General features: G+C 38.0%; 1 protein-coding gene across 1 annotated transcript in view; it reads left to right on the forward strand.

Moving 5' to 3' along the window:
• The window catches only part of TNIP3 (TNFAIP3 interacting protein 3), a 127,971-nt gene that overhangs the window by 35,857 nt on the left and 69,143 nt on the right, over window positions 1-22,971 (forward strand). The gene's annotated exons all lie outside the window — the stretch shown is intronic.

Here is a 22,971-nt window from a genome sequence, read left to right on the forward strand (position 1 = left end):
GCCCTACTATAAAGCTTTTGAGAAATCTCGTAGTACAAATCATCCCCTTGTTAATTTAAGGTTATGCTAACGAAAATTTGCCTTTTTTGTAATGTCTTCTTGTAAACACTCTTCTGCAGTTGTCCTACTAAGTTCATTGTTTAGCACTCTCAGGTGTGGTGGGTGTTACCTACTTGGGTGAGGAAAAGGAAATTCTGTTAGCACATTTGTGTCTACTTGGAGGCAGTAAATCAACCAACTCAAAATGGTCACAGTGCCTCACTGTACATGCATGTAAAAGAAATGCCAAATGCCATAACAATGTTGCCAGGTAAGGGCTCTGCCTCTGACAGTGGTTTTGGGAAGGGACAGTTACCAGGGTCATCACTGGCTCATATAGCACCTTTGTGTAATTTAGAAAAAGGCACCCTTTCTTCTGGGTGTTTGCAATCCCACAATAGAACTCTTTGCTTGGCAAGTAGAGAATGGGCAGAATTCTAGTGCTTATTTGGACATGTTATAAGGAGGGACCAGTACCTGGAGAAGGACATCATGCTTGGTAAGGTAGAGGGTCAGCGAAAAAGAGGAAGACCCTCAACGAGATCGACTGACACAGTGGCTGCAACAATGGGCTGAAGCATAACAAAGATTATAAGGGTGACGTAGGACTGGGCAGTGTTTCCTTTTGTTGTCCATGGGGTCACTATGAGTTGGAACCAACTCACGGCACCTAACAACAACAAGCCAGGAACTTTTATACAGCAACCTACACAACTGTACTCAGTGCCCTTTTCTGATGACATTTCAAAAAAATTAAGATTCCTTGTTGTTGTTCGCTGCCTTTGAGTAGAGTCAATCCTGGCTCACGGCAATCCCACGCACAATGGAACAAAATATCGGCCCGTCCTGTGCCACGTCCACGGTTGGTTGTGGAGCTGACGGTTGTGATCCATAGGGTTTTCACTGGCTCATTTTCAGAAGTAGACTGCCAGACCTTTCTTCCTGTGTGGAGTCTCTGCTGAAACCGGCGCAGCATCATAGCAGCACTCCAGTCCCCACTGAAAGACGGGTGGTGGCTGCACGCGAGGAGCGTTGACTGGGAATCAAAGCTAGGCCTGCTTCCTGGAAGGCAGGAATCCTACACTGAACCACCACTGCCCACCCCCACGCCCACCACCCCACTAAGATTCCTTAGTTTCCTTTCACTATCTAAGTGTAACAAACGGCTGATTTATCTCTGGACAATGAGGATTTGGTTTTCATGATCCCTTTTCTCTTCCCTGAGACACTTTTCTCTAGACATTGCAGCTCAGCACACTCAGCCAGTTGAGCAGCGTGGGGAACTTGGGAGACATAAATCATTTTGGTTATAACCTTAATCTCTCATTTGTCATGAATTGAAATCTTTAATCAATAGTTCCTAGTTGCCACTTCCTTTTCCAGTTCACTGGCCCTCTGCTCGTGGCCAGGGCCTTTAGAGTTCGTGTTTTTTCCTGCCAGCCTACCTCTCCCAGGCAGGGGTATCTCCAACCTACAAGAGTAGTGAGATTCTTTTAGGCCCAGTGCCTGACTTTTCTTTTTTTATTGTGCTTTAGGTGAAAGTTTACAGCTCAAGTTAATTTCTCATATAAAAACGTATACACATATTGTTATGTAGGAAACCCTGGTGGCGTAGTGGTTAAGTGCTATGGCTGCTAACCGAAGGGTCGGCAGTTCAAATCCGCCAGGCGCTCCTTGGAAACTCTACGGAGCAGTTCTATTCTGTCCTGTAGGGTCGCTATGAGTCGGAATCAACTCGACAGCAACGGGGATTGTTATGTAACCCTAGTTGCCATCCCTATGATGTGACAGCACACTCCCCCTTTCCACCGTAGGTTTCCTGTGTCCGTTCACCCAACGCCTGTCCCTTTCTGCCTTCTCATCTCGCCTCCGTACAGGAGCTGCCCATTTAGTCTCGTGTATCTACTTGGACTAAGAAGCATACTCTTCAGGAGCATTATTTATGTTTGATAGTCCAGTCTAATCTTTGTCTGAGGAGTTGGCTTCGGGAATCGTTTTAGTTCTGGGTTAACAATCAGGGAGCCATGTCTTCTGGGGTTCCTCTAGTCTTAGTTAGACCATTAAATCTGGTCTTTTTATGTCAATTTGAGTTCTGCACCACACTTATCTCCTGCTCCGTCAGGAACTCTCTGTTGCTGACTTTTATTTTAAATGAAAACTGCTGTCTCAGTAACAAACAGCTTTATGGGTGTACCTTCAAGCTTAATACCCTATAAATATTATAAACATTTTACTAAACTTTACTTAGCTCTAGCATTCACCCCTTACTGATTCCCTGAGGTGGTGCCACCATCTCCACCAGCACTTCCCAAGTGTTCTTGTCCCTGGAGTTTCCCTACTTTTTTTTTTTTTTCTTTTCTGTTTTTGTTTTGTTTTGAACTGTCAGTCTCTACTCTTGCTCTTCCTCTGTACCTTCAGTTGGGCCTGCCATATTGCATCTGGGCTCCCTCCAGCCATTTTGTTTGTTCTTTTATTTTAGAGTTTCACTAAACTTCCTCTTAATTTCTTACAACTTTGTATCTTGTCCATCATAGAGAATCTGTATCTGTTTTAAAGAACTTCTTTAAAATTTTTATGCTTTTATTCCTACCTCCAATCTGTCATTGTTATTTTAAAAATTAAACACTAAGAGCTTATTGTTGTATGCCACCAAGTCCTTTTCAACTCACAGGGACCCATGTGGCAGAGTAGAACTACCCTATAGGGCTTTCTAATGTAATCTTTACAGAAGCAGATCACCAGGTGTTTCTCCCAAGGAGCTACTCCTATGCTAAGAGCTACAAGTATATTTTACAACGTAAATCATTAGCTGCTCATCTAGGGTCATAACTCAAACTAGAGACACTTCTATAGGGAGGGACTGTTCCCATAACACAGTCCATGATTTTGTTAACATTCTGTTTGAAATTCCTTAGGTTTTCCAATCAGATATACTAATTCTCTAACTGTGCCCTAAGGCAATCAATCTTCTTGATCAGTTTAGTTGGCCTTCACTAGATTTCCTGAGCCAAATTTACTATAGGGTTGTTCAGAGGCAAGATAATGTCTTAGCTTTCGTTGTTTTTAAGAAATTCTAGAGTGTAAGCACCACAATAGCTGGACTATTCATCTGTTTTGTTCATTGATATGTCCTAAGCACCAAAAAAGAATGTCTGGCTCATAATAAGTGTTCAATAAATATTTGTCAGATGAATGAATGATAAAATTCTCATCTTTTTTTGTTTTGTTTTGTTTTACTCCTATGGCACTGTGAGGGTGACTTCATAAGCAAACACTCTACAGTGGCTTATAAATTTTTTTGTAACTGAAGGTTTAGGCAAAAGATATCCAATCCATATGTTTTAGGTTATTTTTCTCTCAGTGCAGTTCTTTACAATGAAGGTCGTGTGTTACTTTTCTGCCCGTTCCTGTAAGTTTGTACATCTTTCCTATAGCTTATTCCTTTTGCTTTAGCATTTGGGTTTGAAAAAGCTTAAAAGTGTCATTATTTACTTTCTCTTTAAGATAATTTATAAGACAAACAAACAAAATGAAACTTCTCCTAGCTTAGATCCCTGGAGAAATCCAATATTTATATTCACCCAGAAATACGTCTATTATCTATTAAACTTTAATTATTTTCTAGGAACTATTTTTTTAAACAGGATAAAACAGTTTTATATTTACATTTTTTTTAATTGTCTTCGCATGTAATCTTTTTTTGTGTGTGTGCCTTCTTTTTTTCTTTTTTTTATTGTACTTTAGATGAAGGTTTACAGAGCAAACTAGTTTCTCATTAAACAATTAGTGCAAATATTGTTTTGTGACATTGGTCACCAAACACACGACATGTCAACATTCTCTTCTAGACCTTGGGTTCCCCATTACCAGCTTTCCTGTGCCCTCCTGCCTTCTAGTCCTTGTTCCTGGGCTGGTGTGCCCCTTTAGTCTCATTTTGTTTTATGGATCCCTCTGATCTTTGGCTGAAGGGTGAACCTCAGGATGCATGTAATCTTAATGAAGTTTTCACATGTGTATTTATTCAGTCAGGCAAAATTTCTCCTTACAAAAACTTTTCTTTCCACAGCTTACGTTGCTTTTCATTTTAGTGACTCTGTATCATGATATTCCACTGCTCACTGAAAAGGTCTTTGATTTTTTATATGGCTCCTCTTATTAATGAGAATGATATTAGCAACGCTCATTTCTCTTTCATGGTAGCTAACATATTTTGAGCAGGTTTCCTAAATTTGTTCTTAAATTCCTTTAGAATTTTTTATTTTTTTAAACAAATCCTAAGTTTAGTTTATGTTTAGTTTTCTAGCTGAGTTTAGAGTAGATCTTATTTATACTTGAACCAATACCTCGGACTAATGTATTCTTAAGATTAGCATTTGTGTGACAATATCCAAAATCCAAGAGTTTCTCAACTCTTAACAGCCATCTGTGTATCCATTATGGGCATGGCTTTTATATTACACTGATAAATAGCCTCACTACTTTCTAATTGGTCTGGCCCACTTTTGGTGAACTTAAGCCAAGTCTGTTTGTGTTTGATCTTTAATGCTTTAAATGGAATTCTTATTCTACCTGTGAGTCTCTTTACAAAAGGAGAGGCATTTTATACTCTGATAATAAACAAATTTGAGAAAGTAAAATATAAAACTTGATATATGTATTACTAATTCCAATTTTTTAAAATAAGTATGACATAGAAAGAAAAGAGGAAATTTACTGTTTTTTTCTAACTTTTCTCCATTAAAGTTATATTATCATAAAAACTATAAAAGTTTTTATTATAAAAGATTAAAATACTTGTTATCACTATTTGTTTACTCAGCACTTGTTGAGACTCGCTAGTTATTCATATTTATTTATGGAATTGTACATTTTTAAGTATTTATTAATTTTTTTCAATTTTAAAACTACTTACTTTGTGTATTTTATAATTTCATTTAAAAAAAATAAGTGTGGCAGATTCTTACATTTTCCCAATCTCGCTGGAATTCCGAATTTAATTGTGTTATGATCACCATTGCGTAGTCATCCACACAGAATTACTTCCTGTACCAGTTCCTGATTTTTGGGTCATCAGGAACAAATATTATTTGTGCCCTTTTCTTTTCTTACTATCTTTTAAAAAAAAACTATACTGTTACCTAATGGGGGAAAAAAAAAGAATTATTTATTTTAAAAGACCTACCTTCATCATTATCACTACTTGATAGGTCCTGATTCTTAATTTTGTGCAATCCATGAGCAGTCACTGCTCAGTGGAATGTAGTAGTTAAGAATTTTAAATCTCTCACCCTGAGCAAGTTACTTAATGTTCCTGAGCCTTAGTTTTCTTATCTGTAAAATGCAGCAACAATTTCTACATCAAGAGGTCCTTCTAAAAACTGTGTGAGATAAAGTATATAAAGTGTTTAGTGCTATTGCTGGCACAAAGTTCCCACTCAGTAAATGCTGACCATCATTAGGATCAGAGCTCTGGTGGCACAGTGGTTAAGAGCTCAGTTGCAAACTAAAGGTCTGCAGTTGGAATCCACCAGCCACTCCTTGGAAACCCTGTGGAGCAGTTCTACTCTGTCCTATAGGGTCGCTATAAGTTGGATTCAGCTAGAAGGCACCGGGTTTGGTTTTTTTGATATCATTAGAATCAGCTTGGCCTGGTGGTCTTGTGTTTTTATATACTTTGGCAAGCGTCAGCCAAGTGGCAGTGAAAACCATTTCCTTAGTAGAATGCTGCTGTTTACATCCTTCTTGTAAATCACTCACAAAATCAATGTCACCCTCACTCATCTGCTGGTCACTGTCTATATTACAGAATGCTACCTGGCCTTTGTAGAAATTCTTTTTCCACTTGATCTCTGAAAGCCTTGTTATATTTGAAACCTGCCTTTGCTGCCAAGCGTTGTAACTTACCCATTTTTAGGAACTCATCTTCTCGCCTTTGTATGGTTGTATTTGTATAAATACTTGAGTTGCTCTCATGTCAATCCTATAAAAATTATGAAGAATAGAAAGCACTTTTAGACAAATAACTGTTTCTTCACTGGTCTCTCTCTCACGTAGTCATGGCGCTTGGTAATTCCCATATCGGTTCAATGGTTTGATATTTACAACAAAGAGAATGCAGTAGCTCATGCATTTCACCCTGGAATAAATCACCCACTCTCTATACTCAGAAATAAATAGGTAAGATCCATAATTGTCTTTATAGCCTTGTATCTCAAAGTAATGTGATAAGATCCACTTTAAAACTGTGCGATGTTCTCTGATGTCAAGGGTCACATCACTGTGTTTTAAAAAAAATAGTAATTAATGGAAGGAAAAAAATTCCTTCCTGCGCATTTCTTTTGGAATCTCATTCAAAATCATGAGACTACAGGCATGGTTGACTTTCAGTTCTAATGGCCCTTAACAACAACAACAAAAGTATTAGACAAATATTTATTGAATTAAATGAAAAAAAATATTTCAGAAATTTTTCCATTAAGCACGGATTTTAGTACTGACCTACATTTCTAAAGGCAGGATTCTATAATCTGCGGATTTCAACAAAGCCTATTTATTTAGTGTGTGAAGTCCAGCAGGGAGGTGAAATGCCAACCATTAGACAGAGAAAAGGTGAAGATACTCAAGGTTTGGCTTTATCTTTGCCCCCGCCTCCAATTTTGGCTTTAAATATTGCGGTGGGAGCAGCTTATTTTATTTTTGGGGATCCTTGGATTAGGAGAGACGATCGAGGTAATGTGATTGTGTAATACTCTTCTTCCAATCCTTTCAGGAAAAAAACCAAAACCCTCACTAAATCATCTTAGCTGCTTTGGTTTGCACTTCTTTCACAAATCCTTAGAGAAGATTCATCAGCTGCTACTTGGTTCCTGCCACATGACGAAATACTAATTTCATTTTTATAAAATTATCCCTACATTGAGCATAATTTAAGTGAAGTCAGATTTTTTTTTTTTTACGTTGAATATTTTAAGTTCTTTTTCTTCCCATTTTAAAAGAGTTTCAAACTTAAGGACCTTTTTTCCAAAAATTGTACAAAAGACTTTTTTTTTTTTATATATAGCATTCCTGGGCCATTTGGAAGTAAATTACCACTGAATATTTCAATGTGTATTTCCTACAAACAAGGGCATTCTCTTACATAACCACAAAATAACCGTCACAATCAGAAAATTCATGTTGATACAATAGTAGCATCTAATCCTCAAACTGCAGTCAAGTTTTGCCAATTATCCTGGCAATGGCTTTCATAGCAAAAGGATGTGATCCAAGATCATGTCCTGCATTTAGTTTTCATGTTTTTTAGTCTCCTTCAGTCAGGGATATCTCTGCAGTCTTTGCTTGACTTTCACAACCCGAGACTTTGAAGACTGTAGGCTGATAATCTGTAGAATGTCTATTTGCTTTTTGTCTAATGTTTCCTCATAACTACATTCAGGGTATGCATTTTTGGCAGGAATAGCACACCACTGAAGCTGTGTTTTTTTCTCGATAGATCCTATCAGATGGCTACCTTTTAGGTTTGTCCCATTAAATGAATAGATAATGATAACAATGCATCGATAACAAAGTGATTTTTAACCTTGATAATTTGGTCCAGGTGGTGTCTGTCAAGTTTCTCCAATGTAAAGATACTCTATTTCCCTTTCCATTCACTATGAATTTGGAGGGGGAGGCATTATGAAATTACATAAATATCCCATCGAAATCTCAGGCACTAGTTTTAGCATACATTGATATTTCTCCGTTGAATTAACTGCGACTGGCCCTGGTGGCAGAGTGGTTAAAGGCTCGGCTGCTAACCAAAAAAGGTCAGCAGTCCAAATCCACTAGCTGCTCCTTGGAAACCCTATGATGGCAGTTCTGCTCTGTCCTGTAGGGTCACTGGGACTCAGAATCGACTTGATGGCAATGAGTTTGGTTTTTTTGGTATGATAGTTGCCAAATAGTGATTTTTTTAGTACCATAATTTCTTCTGCATTCATCTGTAGGCATTCCAGCGTAAAGGAAAATTTTATTCTATCTCCATTTATGCCCACTTTTAGTTCTTTTATTAAAAAAAAAAAAATTTTTTTTCTTTTATTAGTATGGATTAATGAATTTTTATTTTATTTAATGAATTATAGTGCATTGGTATCATTATTCATTTTGATGCTCTATTGTCTTATATTTGCCAATTCTTTGAGTGCTCCTCAATTTTTTGGTACAAAAAGGAATCCCAGGCTCATGAATTCCATATGCATGTGAACAACATAAAAAGAAAAAAAATGAATGTGGATTGTTGCACTCTTTAATAAAATCAACTTACCACTAGAGAAGGAAGCATATTTTATGTAAATCTATTCTATAAATGGCCAGCAATGATTTCAACTTTAAAAAACATTATTAAAAAAGGAATATTATAATTTTCATTAAAAGTTTTCAGTAAGTTAAGAAAAGAAATGCACTTCAATTATTGCATATGTCCTGAACTCAGGCCCACCAAATTAAAGGAAATTCAAAATTCAATCTTTAACAAAATGTGAGCAACATCAAAAACTATTTTACTATTTTCTGCCTGAACTGAATGCAGTGCGCCCTCTAGAGGCAGCATTGAATTGATGCAATATTTCCAACTGCAAATGAGCCTGTTTAAATCTCTACAGAAGCTTTTCAGAAAGTTCTCATTAAATATGTAGAATTATGCTACACGGAATAATAATCGATCAATATATTCTTCAGTATATTTGCAATCACCTCTGCGAGGAACCCAACAAAAAGTTTATATATGGAAAATGCTTTTCATTGCTATGTATAATATTATAATATTATACATACTGCATGTCATATTACATGTAATAGCATATATAAAAGTGACTGCACTTCATCAGCTAGATAAAAGGATTAGGAACATGTTATCACATGAGAAAAGATAGTAATGTTATATGTCAGTTTGTGACTTTTTGCAAAACTGTCATGATATAGCCCAAAACTTTCATGCAGAAGAAATATCTTCATAACTTATGCTGATTATTTCCCCAATAGCCGTAGCCTGATCAGGTGTAGTCTGATTAGATTGGCAAAGTGCCTCAGCTGTCAGTCTTAGCTCAGCTTTGGGCCTTCTTGGTATATGCTACTACAAATTAAAAAACACTGATTAATTAAAATCAAGAACTGTAATCATACCCTGAAATGAAATTCCAAATCAGATGTGAAAAATAACTCACATTGAAATGGTTATGTCCCACATAAATGCCATTTAATGATTAAATAGAAAGGTAAAATATTTCTACAACTTTAAAACTTTTAATACTGCTCTCAAGTATATGGTTTCTAAATAACTGAATACCTCAAGTATAGTTATTTAAAGCAATACTTTCTCACAATCTTTGCTCTAAATTGAAAGAATTTGAATAAAATTATTTAATCAATAGCTGTTCCTTTAAAAAAAAAAAAAAACCTCTTTCAAATATCTGTCCCCATGTAGTTCAGCTTTACCAATATTGATTTAAGAGAATAGTTGCAAGGCGGTATTATTTTGTTATTCAAAGATAATTTTTACCCAAAATAGTCACAACATAGCAATAAGATGCCAGGAAAACCAGTATAATTATTGGACACGGCTCAAAGTTTAGTCTTCCATTCCTCCTAAAGAATGTCACAACTTGGAACTGCATCTGTCTAAGCATCTAATAAGTGATTCCCTGAGAGAATCACTTTAATAAATTAAAGGAAAAGGTTAAGAGCTCAGCTGCTAACCAAAAATTGGGCAAGTTCTAATCCACCAGCCGCTCCCTGGAAACTCTATGGGGCAGTTCTACTCTGTCCTACAGGATTGCTATAATTAGTAAAACACTCGATGGCAACAGGTTTGCTTTGATACAAGAACATGGTTATATCAGGTGAGTATTCAAATTATGTACTCTACTTCACTTCTTCAACATAGACACAACTGTAAAATACATCATTTAAGTGTTCCTATTCAAATGCCAGAAACCCTGTTGGTGTAGTGGTTAAGTGCTATGGCTGCTAACCAAAAGGTCAGCAGTTCAATCCATTAGGGGTTCCTTGTATCCCCTATGGGGCAGTTCTGCCCTGTCCTATAGGGTCGCTATGAATGGGAATTAACTCAGTGGCAATGGGTTTGTTTGTTTGTTTTCATTCAAATGCTTATGTTTAAGAACATTGACAATAAAATAGGTAATTCTGCTGTGCATGTAGAGCTAGTTCAATTTTGTTCTCTTTCCTGTGTTCATTAAAAAACCTTCTTTATGAGTATATTTGCACTGCAGAAGAGCAGTGCAAAAGCCTTAATCGGGTCATGCAAATAAAGTGCCAGCACACTGGAACTAAAATGAAAGGCTTAACTTTCTCATTATGCTGGTTAGGAACTATGGTCCTTATTACCTGAATCTGTAAGATTAGTCGCTTTTTATCATCTCTGCTCTTCAAGAGAATGAAATTTTAAATAAATAAATAAAAACCTTGATGATAGTATGCCATATTAGAACAACGATAACAAAAACACTAAAGAATCTACCCCCTCATTACCTACAAATCTATTAAGCTGCATCCTTCCTGTAGTCCTATTAGGGGGAGAATTTTGTGTAATTTTTAACTTTGTCATAAATGGTAGGGAGAGTAGCAATGTTCACCTTACCTCTTGGTTTTCTTCTTTTCTTTGAGTAGGGCCCCTGCTCCCTGCTCCCTGGAGTAGGGGAACTCACATCTTACCATACCTTGGTCTTCTGGGCTCACCCTATCCATGAAACCTAGCGGAGGGTCATTTTTCTCTTAATAAAAGTCAGAAAGTTTGATAGGGACTACTGTGTTTAACACTTGTGGTTATGGATTGAATTGTATGCCCCCAAAATATGTATCATAAATTATAAACCCCTAAAAAAAAAAAAAAAAATTTTTTTTTTTTTAATCTCAAACCCACTGCCGTCGAGTCTATTCTGACTCATAGTGACCCTATACGACAGAGTAGAACTGCCCCATAGGGTTTGCAAGGAGTGCCTGGTGGATTTGAACTGTGAACCTTCGGGTCACCAGCTATAGCACTTAACCACTATGGCACCAGGGTTTCCTAAGCCCCTATAACTATGGTTATAATCCTATTTGGGAATGGCTTTGTTTATTATGTTAATGAGACAGCATTAGTGTAGGGTGTGTCTTGAGTCAATCTCTTTTGATATACAAAAGAGATTAAACAAGCAAGCCAGCAAGCAGAGATGAGGGAAGACAGATGCCAAGTCACATGAAGATCGTCCAGGAGCAGAAGCTCAAAAGAGACAAGGAACTTCCTCCAGAGAAAGAAAGCTTTCTCCTAGAGCTGGCTCCCTGAATTTGAACATCTAGCCTCCTAAACTGTGAGAAAATAAATTTGTGTTTGTTAAAGCCACCCACTTCTGGTATTTCTGTTATAGCAGCACTGAATAACAAAGATACTTGCCTTTGACTGAGGTTTTGTCCTTATTCATATGTCTTCTCTAGGACCTACCTGATAATAGGTTTAATTCCAGGGAATTTAGAAAGGTCTTCTGAACTCCAAAATACTTCCAGAGCCTGGCTCGCTGATACCTGAATTCTGTGACTTGTATCAGAAAGATACAAGTCAATATTACAATTACAATACTTACAATTATTATCTTTTATGGGATCCTTTTCCCAGATGCAGATTCATTAAGATTGAAGAGGGAAGAATGAATATATGGGTTTAACAGATAAAGACAGGAACTCCTGCCAATACCTTTTTAATATAAACTTCTCCTCTTTCATTAATTGTCATGCATCCTGTTGACCTCAGATCTGGTTGGTCTTAGCTATTTGTTTCTTGTCAGATATCTAATAACCACCGTTAGGCTCTGGGTCACTATGGGTTGAAATCAACTTGATGGCAACAGGTTTGGTTTTTGGGTTAGGCTCTGGAGATACAATGATAAGCAAATTAAACCTGTTCTTGTCTCCATGGGGCTTATAATCTAATGGAGAATACATGTGTATAAACACACAATTACAATAAAATGCAATACGTTGTGTCGTGGGAGAAATGCAGGATGCCGTGTAAGTACATCAGAATGATCCTTAGAAGAGAGAATGGCAAGACTTCAGCTCTCTTACGTTCAGCACGTTATCAGAAAAGGCCAATAGCTAAAATTGGACATCATATTGTCCAGTTAGCAAAAATGAAAGAAACCCTCAGTTAGATGGATTGACACAATAGCCACAATGGACTCAAACATACCAATGATTATGAAGATGGCAAAGGACCCAGGCAATATTTCATTCTGTTATACATAAGGTCCCCAGGAGTCGGAGGTAACTCAGTGGCATCTAACCACAACAGCATGGAAGTACATAGATGGTGCATCTCACCAATTCTAGGGTTGTTTCCCTGAGGAAATGATATTCCAGGTGAGACCTGGAGAGTGACTACGGCTTAACCAGGCAAAGAGGCCAAGGTATTCATGTATCAGAATATCTCCTGTTTAAGAGTTGTGTATTCAAAGACTATACCCTGTCTCAAACTATCACTTTGCCCTTGTGAATGAGATTGTTTCACTGGCACAGCACAGGACCAATAACGAGGTCAAACCTCAGTAGGATACCTGTAGGAGGGTGTGATTTCAATAGAACTGTTCACTGATAACATTTCGTTGGTGCTCGAACCAGCACCTGCAGCCACACTCTGCTCCACTCTGGCTCTCGGCCTGCATGCTCCTTCTCTGCTCAGCCACAAGAGGTTTGACTCTGGTATGCGCTATCAGTACAGTGACCTGGCACATCCCAAAAGCAGAGAGAAAATAATCAGGGATCCAGCCAAGAATGCAGATTGAAGGCAATAACAGAACTCATGTTTATAAGAAATATCTCTCTTCTTCTGGGCTTTCATTTCAGACATGCAAATATAATTTTTAGATACATATTTAAATTATCAAACCACATAGTCTTGGGTAAAACTTTGGAAATATTCATTCTTGCCCAAGGCCAGTGCTACTTTAGAAATTCTCTGAGCTGAACCTTTCTCTTCTACTACCTTATTAAGCAACAACTTTTTAAGTTCCCAACTACCAATATAATTAAGACAGCAGGACTTATTCATCTTAAATACACATACACAAAGTAATTTCTTTATCAAGTAATTTCTTTTTCCCAAAATAACCAGCAGCATACTCAGAGTACTAATTATGACAACAAAAAGCAAAACCTAAAAAGCATTGCTTGCTGTGGTCTGTTAGACAACACTTACTCTGGGTCACTGTAGGTTACTGTCTTGGTTATCTAGTGCCACTGTAACAAAAATACCACAAGTGGTTGGCTTTAACAAAGAGAAATTTATTCTTTCACAGTTTAGAAGGCTAGAAGTCCAAACTCAAGGTACCAGCTCCAGGGGAAGAAGGTTCTTTGTTGGCCCTGGTGGAAGGTCCTTGTCATCAATCTTCCCTGGTCAAAGAGCTTCTCAGGGCAGGGACCCCAGGTCCAAATGACTCACTATTTTCCTAGCTCCTGTTTCTTAGTTATATGAGCCCCCCCCATCTCTCTGCTCACTTCTCTCTTTTATATCTCAAAAGAGATTGGCTTAAAATACAATCTAATCTTATAAATTGAGTCCTGCCTTATATTAACATAATAACATAGCTGCTGATAATTCCATCTCGTTAACATCATGGAGATAGGATTTACAACACATAGGAAAATCACATCCGATGACAAAATGGTGGACAATCACACAATACTGGGAATCATGGCCTAGCGAAAATGATACACATATTTTGGGGGGACACAATTCAATCCATGACAGTTACAATTCCTGGTCTTTGAACATCTAGAAGCATTTCCATTATAGAAGAACCTGCTATAGATTTTTCCTTGACTCATATTTTAAAATGTGCTTTGTTCTCCAGGATCTCCGTAAAAAGACTTGGTTTATGACAGAAGATCAAAGCAGAGAATGTGATCTTGGCAGCAGGGCTGGGAGGAAATGTGGGCATTTGAGGTGGACAGAGTGTGTGGAGGAAGGAAGAATACCAGTTTTGCTAGCTGTCATTTAACCCTTCTGAGCCTCGTTGCTCTATCATTTAAACATAAGAGATAAATGATCTTTCAGTTATTCCCAGGATTGTGGTTATTTTTTTTTTATTATTAAGTGTAATTATTTTCTTCAGCAATTTACATTACTTGAATACTAATAAGGTCACCCTAGCATGTAACCAAGGCTGGTGGTTTTTCATTGCATGCTCACTGTGAGTTATTATTATCAGTTAGAAATCCAGTGGTCTTAAAGTATAGACAGAATCACCGGCTGATGCAAATGGTTAACTCACTTGGCTGCTAATCAGAAGGTTGTAGGTTCAAGTCCACCCGGAGGTCCCTCAGAAGAAAGGTCTGTGGATCTACTTCCAAAGAATCAGCAATTAAAAACGCTGTGGAGCATAGTTCTATTCTGACCCACGTGGGGTCGCTAGGAATCCAAATTGGCTCAATGTCAACTGTTCTTTTTTTTTATATAGATATTAATGTATAAGTTTCAAAAAGTTAAAACACTTACTCTTGTATGAACATAAAATAAATATATGTCCAAGGTCTTATTCAACTTACTAGTTAGTGAGGAATCCAGAAAGAGAATAAGGTTCATTCAAAGAGCATATGAAGAGCTGAGTATTTACAGGCAATTTGATAGAGGAATGTTAACATACAATGGCCAGGCTAGATACGAAACTGGTTAATATTCTACAAGGCAGTACGATAACTTTTGGGGTTATCTTTTCTACTGGACAGAAATGTGCAAGTTAACATTTAACTCCACAGTGTCTGAGCTCTAATCAAAAAGTAAAATTTAAATAATTCTAGGGTGAGCCTGTTAAACAGTGACAATGAAAGAACATGCTGCATTCTTTGCTTTATCAGACAATTTTTTGTAGACGTTTGTACTAGTGACCTTTGAGAATGTAATAAATTTATGAGGGCTACAAAATATTCTTGAGAACCATTCACATTTCTCCCCATTCTTTCTGATTGCCCCTGAAGTTACTAGACAAACTATTACTTCACAATGATAGTCTAGGGAAAAAGAGCTCACACCTATATAACTCAGGAGAAACTATTTTAAAATAAATGAATAAAACTTTATTGCTACATTGGCTTTACCTACTACCCTCTTGGTAAAATCTCACTCATTGTAACTGCATTTCTCTTTACTTTCTATGTTGATTTATCCTTGTGAGTGAAGGGTAGGAAGGACGGATGATAAGGAGGCTTGTATCCATGTAAGTTTAAAATAAACTGTGCAAAGTCCAATGTCCAATGAGAAATTACGGGATTTCATTTAATTCTGTCACCCTCATCTCAGTGAACTCTTCGTGTACTCTTAGCCTAACAATATGGCCTCTATAACTCTCTTTCCACTTGCAATTTAGTAAGGAGGCTGCCTCAAATGAAGATTCTAGTAACAATGTTTTATACAGTCACTTCAGAATTTTCATCCTCCATGGTTAAAAAAAAAAAAAAAACTGTACTCTTAGACAGGGAAAGCTGTTATGAGATTTTATTTTAAAGTGTAATTCATGGCAGTAACTAAGGTTGAGTCAGTGATTCTTAGCTTTGGGGGGTCAAGAACTTAATAAAATCTATGGATTCTCTCTTTAGGAAAAGATAATAATCACATAGTACACATATTACTTTGTATTTAATTTGATTTGGGGTGGTTCGTGGGCACCCTGAACCCCATTTGTGGGCGTTGGTCAAGAACCCACACTTAGTAAAATAAGGAGCCACTTTTTAAGAGATACAGCATGAGTGGTATACCTGATCCTTATATCTTGCCTTCCAAGCCACTCCTAATAACTGACTTTAAATATCAGGTACATTTTAGTTGTAGGCACCAACAAATTGTTTTCTTTGGAGCTGGGGCAGAAATCCATAGCAGAGCTGCCTGTCAAAACGAAAAACTTAAAATCAATTATTTGGAAATGACACAGCTGTCTGTGGTCCACAGCATATTGCTGCCTTGACAATTCCTAAAGTCACTGACGGCCCACCGGTAGAGTAAAAAGTCATAGGATTCAGAGTGTATCCCTGTCCTGCCTTTCCAAGCCACAGAACCTTAGAGAAGTTACTTAACCTCACTGAGTCTCAAGTTTATAATCTTCAAAATAAGGATGATTAAGAGACATGACCCAGAGCTTAGGTCAATGGAGCTATAACCCTCACCTCGTCAGCTGAGTAGAGTTAGGGAACAGATCCCAAGGTGAGGATAATATATACCCAGTAACACTAATACAAGGGTTATAAAGGATTTGTTCTATTTTTGTTTAAAAGTTTGGTGGTGTGTTTTCTTTTTTTTAATCTACTGAAACTCAGGTCATAATGTTATATTGAGAGAATAACTACGTTAAATGTAATTATTTTGTGATCTAAAGAGGAAAGCAAAGTTTACCAACTTTAATTCTGCCTCTCAATTTTCAGAATATTGATCTTTGTAGGCAAGAAAGAAAACTTTTTAAATACCCTTTCTACTATAATAAATCTTGGGCAAATTGAAATTCATAATACATAATAAATCTTACTAATTAAAAACAGAAAGTAAAAATATTTTTATCCACTGAATTCTTACATTAATTACAGAAAAATCCAAGAGATTTGCTAAGAATATTATAAAAACCCGTGTAGTAATGTGGCTATCTTTTACCCAGCGGGTGACCAAACTTTTTGATTATCTTTTGAACCAAATTGACATTTTTTGTCATTCTTAAATTATTTTTCTTTGCATTCCAGCAATATGCTGAATTTTTGGTTGCTACTTTCTAAACCCATTTGTTAGCATGCCAGATCCTCAGAATAATAATAGTGATATCAATTATTGAGCAACTACAGCATGTCTGGCACTGTGCTAACCACTCTACATATGTTATCACTAATCCTACTGATAGCCTCACTGTCCTCCAAAAATATGTGTTGAATTCCTGGCCCTTGTACCTGTGGTTATGATCCTGTTTGGAAATACTCTTTATCTTCTGTTATGTTAATAAGGCTATACCAGTGTAGGATGGATCCTAAATCTAATTATTTCTGAGTTATTAAAAGATCACACTTGATATGGAGACACACAGAGGAAGACAGATGCCATACAAGGATCATCTATAAGGCAAGGAACACCAAGAAACCAAGGAATGCCCAGGGCTACCATTAAGGAAAGAATCAACACAGCCAAGACTTTTAGCCTCCTGAACTGTGAAGAAATAAACATCTGTTCTTTAAAACCACCTGCTTGTTGTATCTGTGTTACAGCAGCACTAGGAAACTAAGACGCTCACCAAAACAAAACAAAAAAAAAAATGCCGTCAAGTCTATTCTGACTCATAGCGACTCTATAGGACAGAGTGGAACTGACTCATAGGGTTTCCAAGGAGCAGCTCGTGGATTTGAACTGCTGACCTTTTGATTAGCAAACCAAGCTGTTAACCACTGTGCCATCAAGGCTCCAAGACAGTCACAGCATACCATTATTTCCCTCTTTTTACAAACCAGGCTAATAGAGTTCATAGATGTTAAGGGACTTACCCTAGGTCCCACTGTTATGTCCAACTCCAAAAACTTATTTACCTTCTACTGCATCACAGTGCTTTTTTTAGAAGCTTTATATGTAAGTTCTGAAGCATTCTCATAAGAACAATGGCAAAGGCAGTAACAATGGCAATGACAAGAGAAAAAGGGTCCAAGTCCTAACTAAGACATAATCACTGGGGTTCCAATGTTTTCCATGACCTTTCAGTTCCCAGCCAGATTCTTAAGTACTCAAGCCCTGTCCCTGCCGTGGAAGTTAGCGCTGAAATTCACCTTCTCCATGGGTGTGACCAGAAACACCCCACCTCCAGTCACTACCATATTCTTCTTTTCCTCTTTACTGTTACTTCCCATCTTCCTGTAGTGGCCAAAGTCAATGAATCTGCAGTTACCACACAGAGCCTCACTCTGCACCAAGCCAGGATCCCACCACTCTCACACAGGTCCCTGCCTCTTAGGCCGTGGTCTGAGGAACGTGTGCTCAACCGCATTTGCAAGAGAGGGAGGAGGGTCTTCACTCGCCTGTCCAAATGAAAAGGGCAAGGGTAACCGTTGGCCTCTAAACATGTTCAGCAATAAGTTGAAAATCATCATTGCATGTGCTTATTTCTGTGAAAAGTCAGTACCTTGCAATAGTGAATACTCAATGAATTATTGTTGAATATTGACAAATACATAATTCCAGTATAAAAGACTAAGGCAGCCATATGCTTCCATTCTGAAGCTGTTATTAATGTTTCTTTGCTTAATGAATCCATCCCAAACTCATAAGAGTTTGCTTAGGAGACCCTGGGTAGCCAAAACCCTTTGGCCTAAACTTGACTGCTAGCCAAAAGTTGGTGGTTTGAATCCACTGAAAGGTACCTTGGAAGACAGACCTGCCAATCTGTTTCCAAAAGGTCAGAGCCTTGAAAACTCTGTGGAGCAGTTCTCCTTTGCATATACAGGGTTACCATGAGTTGGAATCAACAACAACAACATGAGTTTGTTTGTACAGGACTACTAACTAAAAGGTTGGTGATTGGCAACTGGACTAAACCAAAAGCGAAGAAGTTTCCTGAATAAACTGAATGCTTTGAAGGCCAGCATAGCAGGGGTGGGGGCTTGGGGACCATGGTTTCAGGGGACATCTAAGTCAACTGGCATAATAAAATCTATCAAGAAAACATTCTGCATCCCACTTTGGAGAGTGGTGTCTGGGGTCTTAAACGCTAGCAAGCAGTCATCTAAGATACATCAATTGGTCTCAACCCACCTAGAGCAAAGGAGAATGAAGAACACCAAAGACACAAGGTAATTATGAGCCCAAGAGACATAAAGGGCCACATAAACCAGAGAGAGACTACATCAGCTTGAGACCAGAACGACTACATGGTGCCCGGCTACAACCGATGACTGCCCTGACAGGGAACACAACAGAGAACCCCTGAGGGAGCAGGAGAACAGTGGGATGCAGACCACAAATTCTCATAAGAAGACCAGACTTAATGGTTTGACTGAGACTAGAAGGACCCCAGAGATCATGGTCCCCAGATCTTCTGTTAGCCCAAGACAGGAACCATTCCCAAAGCCAACTCTTCAGATAGGGATTGGACTGCACTATGGGATAGAAAATGATACTGGTGAAGAGTGAGCATCTTGGATCAAGTAGACACACGAGACTATGTGGGCAGCTCCTGTCTGGAAGGAAGATGAGAGGGCAGAGGGTGTCAGAACCTGGTCGAATGGACACAAAAACCAAGTGGAGAGAAGGAATGTGCTGTCTCATTAGAGGGAGAGCAACTAGGAGTATACAGCAAGGTGTATATAAGTTTTTGTATGACAGACTGACTTGATTTGAAAACTTCCACTTAAAGCACAATTAAAAAAAAAAAAAGGTCAGTGGTTGGAACATATCCAGTGACACCATGGAAAAAGGCCTGGTAAACTGCTTCTGTAAAGATTACAACCAAGAAAACCCTATGGAGCAGTTCTACTATGCCACACGTGGAGTTGCCATGAGTCGGAAAAACTCAACGGCAACAAATACACCTTTTTTTTTATGCATTTGAGGTTACGTGTATACATTTTAAATACATATCTAATTTAATGATTAGGTTTGAGTTAATGATTAGTTGTTTTAAGTTTCACTTCATCACGAAGTCACATTTTTCCAATAACAAATATTTATTGAGCAGTCACTATGTGCTAGGGGACAGAGTGGAAAGTGAGTAAAAACAGTCAAGGTCCTTCTTTCATGGCACTTATATGGCTTCAGGTGGGGAGGGAGAGGGGGACAGTAAACAGAAAAACAAGAAATTATCATCATAAAAATTTTAAGAATAAAGTGCAATTAAGGGACAGTTTTTAAAAAACTAAAAAACCAAAAAAAAATTTTTTTTTTTTTTTTTAGTAATGGGACTAAGAGGACCCCTGGTGGCACAGTGGTTAAATGCTCACCTGCTAACTGAAGTTGGCAGTTCAAACCCACCATCCACTCTGTGGCAGAAAAGACCTGGCAATCTGCTCCTGTAAAGATTTACAGCCTAGAAAACCCTATGGGGCAGTTCTTTTCTGTCCTGTAGGGTCATTATGAGTTGGAACTGACTCGATGGCGCACAACAGCGACGGGAGTATGAGAGCTATTTCAGATAGGTTAGTCAGGAGAGCCTTCTCTGATAAAGTGACATTTGAGCCAGGACATGAATGAAGCAGAAGAGGAAATGAAAGGCCCTGAAGTGGGAACTGTGCTTGGCATGTTCCAGGAACAGTACTGGGGTAAACGTGGCTAGAGGAAGAGAGCAGGGAGGAAGGGAGTAGCAGATGAAGTCAGGAAGATAGGAAGGAAGCCAGTATTGAGACGCGTAGACCGTAGTAGGCCATGTCAAAATGAACCGTTCTAGAAGGAGCTGGAAATGGTTCAGTAAGACATGTACCAGAAACGGATGTAACAACAAATCTTTGTGACATTTTGACAGGCAAATTTTGTTCAGAATAGGTCAAAGAGCTTCCTCGGGGCTTCATTTGCAGACTAACCCAATTCTAAAGCTACTTGAGAATTTAATTAATGTGATTTGAGGATTTGGGGCAGTTACTCAAGGAATTTTGTGAGTCTCCTTTTTTGGGGAAAACCTTGAAGGTAGGTTCAAACTCAATGCTAAGCATATGACATCTTTGGGGCTGCTATGAAGCATTTACTGTAGGCATAGTAGCCTATATTTTGGATGGCATCATATGTGGGACATGTAGTACAGATATTTCAGAGCCTGAAGGAATACAAATATGAAGGTAAACTGCATTATTTAGGGATCTTTAATGATAAATATCAGAAACCAAGTAAAACTAGCTGAAAAGAGAGAGAACCAATTCATTATAAAGACATAGGATGGTTCATAGAATCCAAGGGCAGGAAGGCAGTCAGGCCTTGCTGTTACTAGCTGCTGTCAAGTTCTGCCCTGATTCTTGTCTATCCAGTGCACAAAGGAACTGAACTCTTCCCTGTCCTGTGCCATCCCCATGATCGGATACAGATCAGACAGTTGTGACCTATGAGATTTTTCATTGGCTGATTTTAAAGAATACATCATCAGGCCTTTCCTCCTAGCCTGTCTTAGTCTGGAAACTACAGCTGTTCAGCATCATAGCAATACACAAACCTCCATTGACAGATAGGGTGTGGCTGGGCATGAGGCACATTGGCTGGGAATAGAACCTGGGTCTCCTACATGGAAGATGAGAATTCTCCCAGTGAACCATCGCTACCCCAGTTAGGCCTTAGAAAGGGCTTATTCAATAGAACTAGAAAGTTGTCAGGACTCTTTCTCAGCCCTGCTTCTCTACCCATCTGCTTCATTGTCAGCTCTTTCTGTACCCAGAAGAAAATCTCATCTGACAAGCATGGATCAGTGGTTTACTGTCTATCCAATCAGTTATAACCATGGAAACAAGGTCAAGTAGTGTCTACAAATGTGGCTGTCAGACTCTACCTCTGGGAGCCACTCTCAAAGAGGGTGTGGGTTTGACAAAAAACCCAAGCAATGTCTGCAACAACAACAACAAAAAAACAAAACAAACCTGTTGCCATATAGTTGATTCCAACTCATAGTGACCCTATAGGACAGAGTAGAATTGCCCCATATGGTTTCCAAGGAGCACCTGGTAGATTTGAACAGCTGACCTTTTGGTTAGCAGCTGCAGCTCTTAACCACTATGCCACCAGGGTACACAGACATATTTTTAGGTTACCTACCCCCCATCTACATATTTATTTTTCTTGGAGATAACCTTGAGAAATACTCCTGGAATTATTGTTTATGAAGGATTGAATTTTTATTTATGGGGATGGAAAATTTAACAAAGATACTGGTAATGATTATACAACATGATTGATGCAATAGATCTCACTGAGTTGTACATGTGAAAAATGTTGAATTGACAAATGTGTTATCTGCATTTTTACAACAATTTAAAAAATCACAATTTACCCAACTGGTAAAAAAAAAAAAAAAAAATTAAGAAAAAGAAAAGAAACCCTCCTCAATCCAAGGGGTTATTTTTAAAAGATGATAAATGATGAGGCAGGCAAAAAAAATTACCTAGAGAAAAATCACATAAAGGATGCATTTTTATTTGGAGTTGTGTTTTGAATGATTAAATTTCTCCATCATGCTAATATGGTATAATGGTAAAGAAAAATGGACTTGAGTCAGAAGAAAACCAAACCAAACCGGTTGCCATCGAGTTAATTCCATCTCATAGTGACCCTGTAGGACAGTGAGTCAGAAGATTGGGTTTAAATCTCAGCGTTACCTATCAGGTAATGATTATGTGACCCTGAGCAATTCACTCTGGCTCTCAGTTAAATGAAGCAATTGAACTATATTTTCTTTAAAGTAGCTCGCACATACTAATTAGCTCTAATATAATATTTTTGTTTGGTGACAAACAATTGCTTAGAGATTTGTCCTCAGGGTTGATTGAAGGCATACAGCAAAAATGGTTAAGAGATGGGCTATAGAAGCCTACAGATCTGAGTTTGGTGTTGGCCCTGCCAATGATTAGCAGTTTGACCTCATATAACTTAGTAAGTTACTTAACTTCCCTATGCCCAGATGTGTTCATCTGTAAAACAGTGATCGCTTCAACGGGTTGTTATGACCAATGAATAAGAAAACGCATGCAAAACACCTGGCTCACTGTGGGTGTTCAATTTCTATTATTGTTATCAGACTTTGAAAATCCCTGAGCTCATCTATAGCATACTTTATCCCTTTGTATGAATGTGCAAATAAGTGAAAATTACATTCCAATACTCTTTTTCAAAGTGCTCTGATGACATGGTCTAATGAAAATAAAATGACATTAGAGATGTGAAGATTCTAGAGAAGTATCTTACACAAGTAATACCTCCAT

This window comes from Elephas maximus, chromosome 5, assembly GCF_024166365.1.
Source record: "Elephas maximus indicus isolate mEleMax1 chromosome 5, mEleMax1 primary haplotype, whole genome shotgun sequence".
Classification (NCBI taxonomy): domain Eukaryota; kingdom Metazoa; phylum Chordata; class Mammalia; order Proboscidea; family Elephantidae; genus Elephas; species Elephas maximus.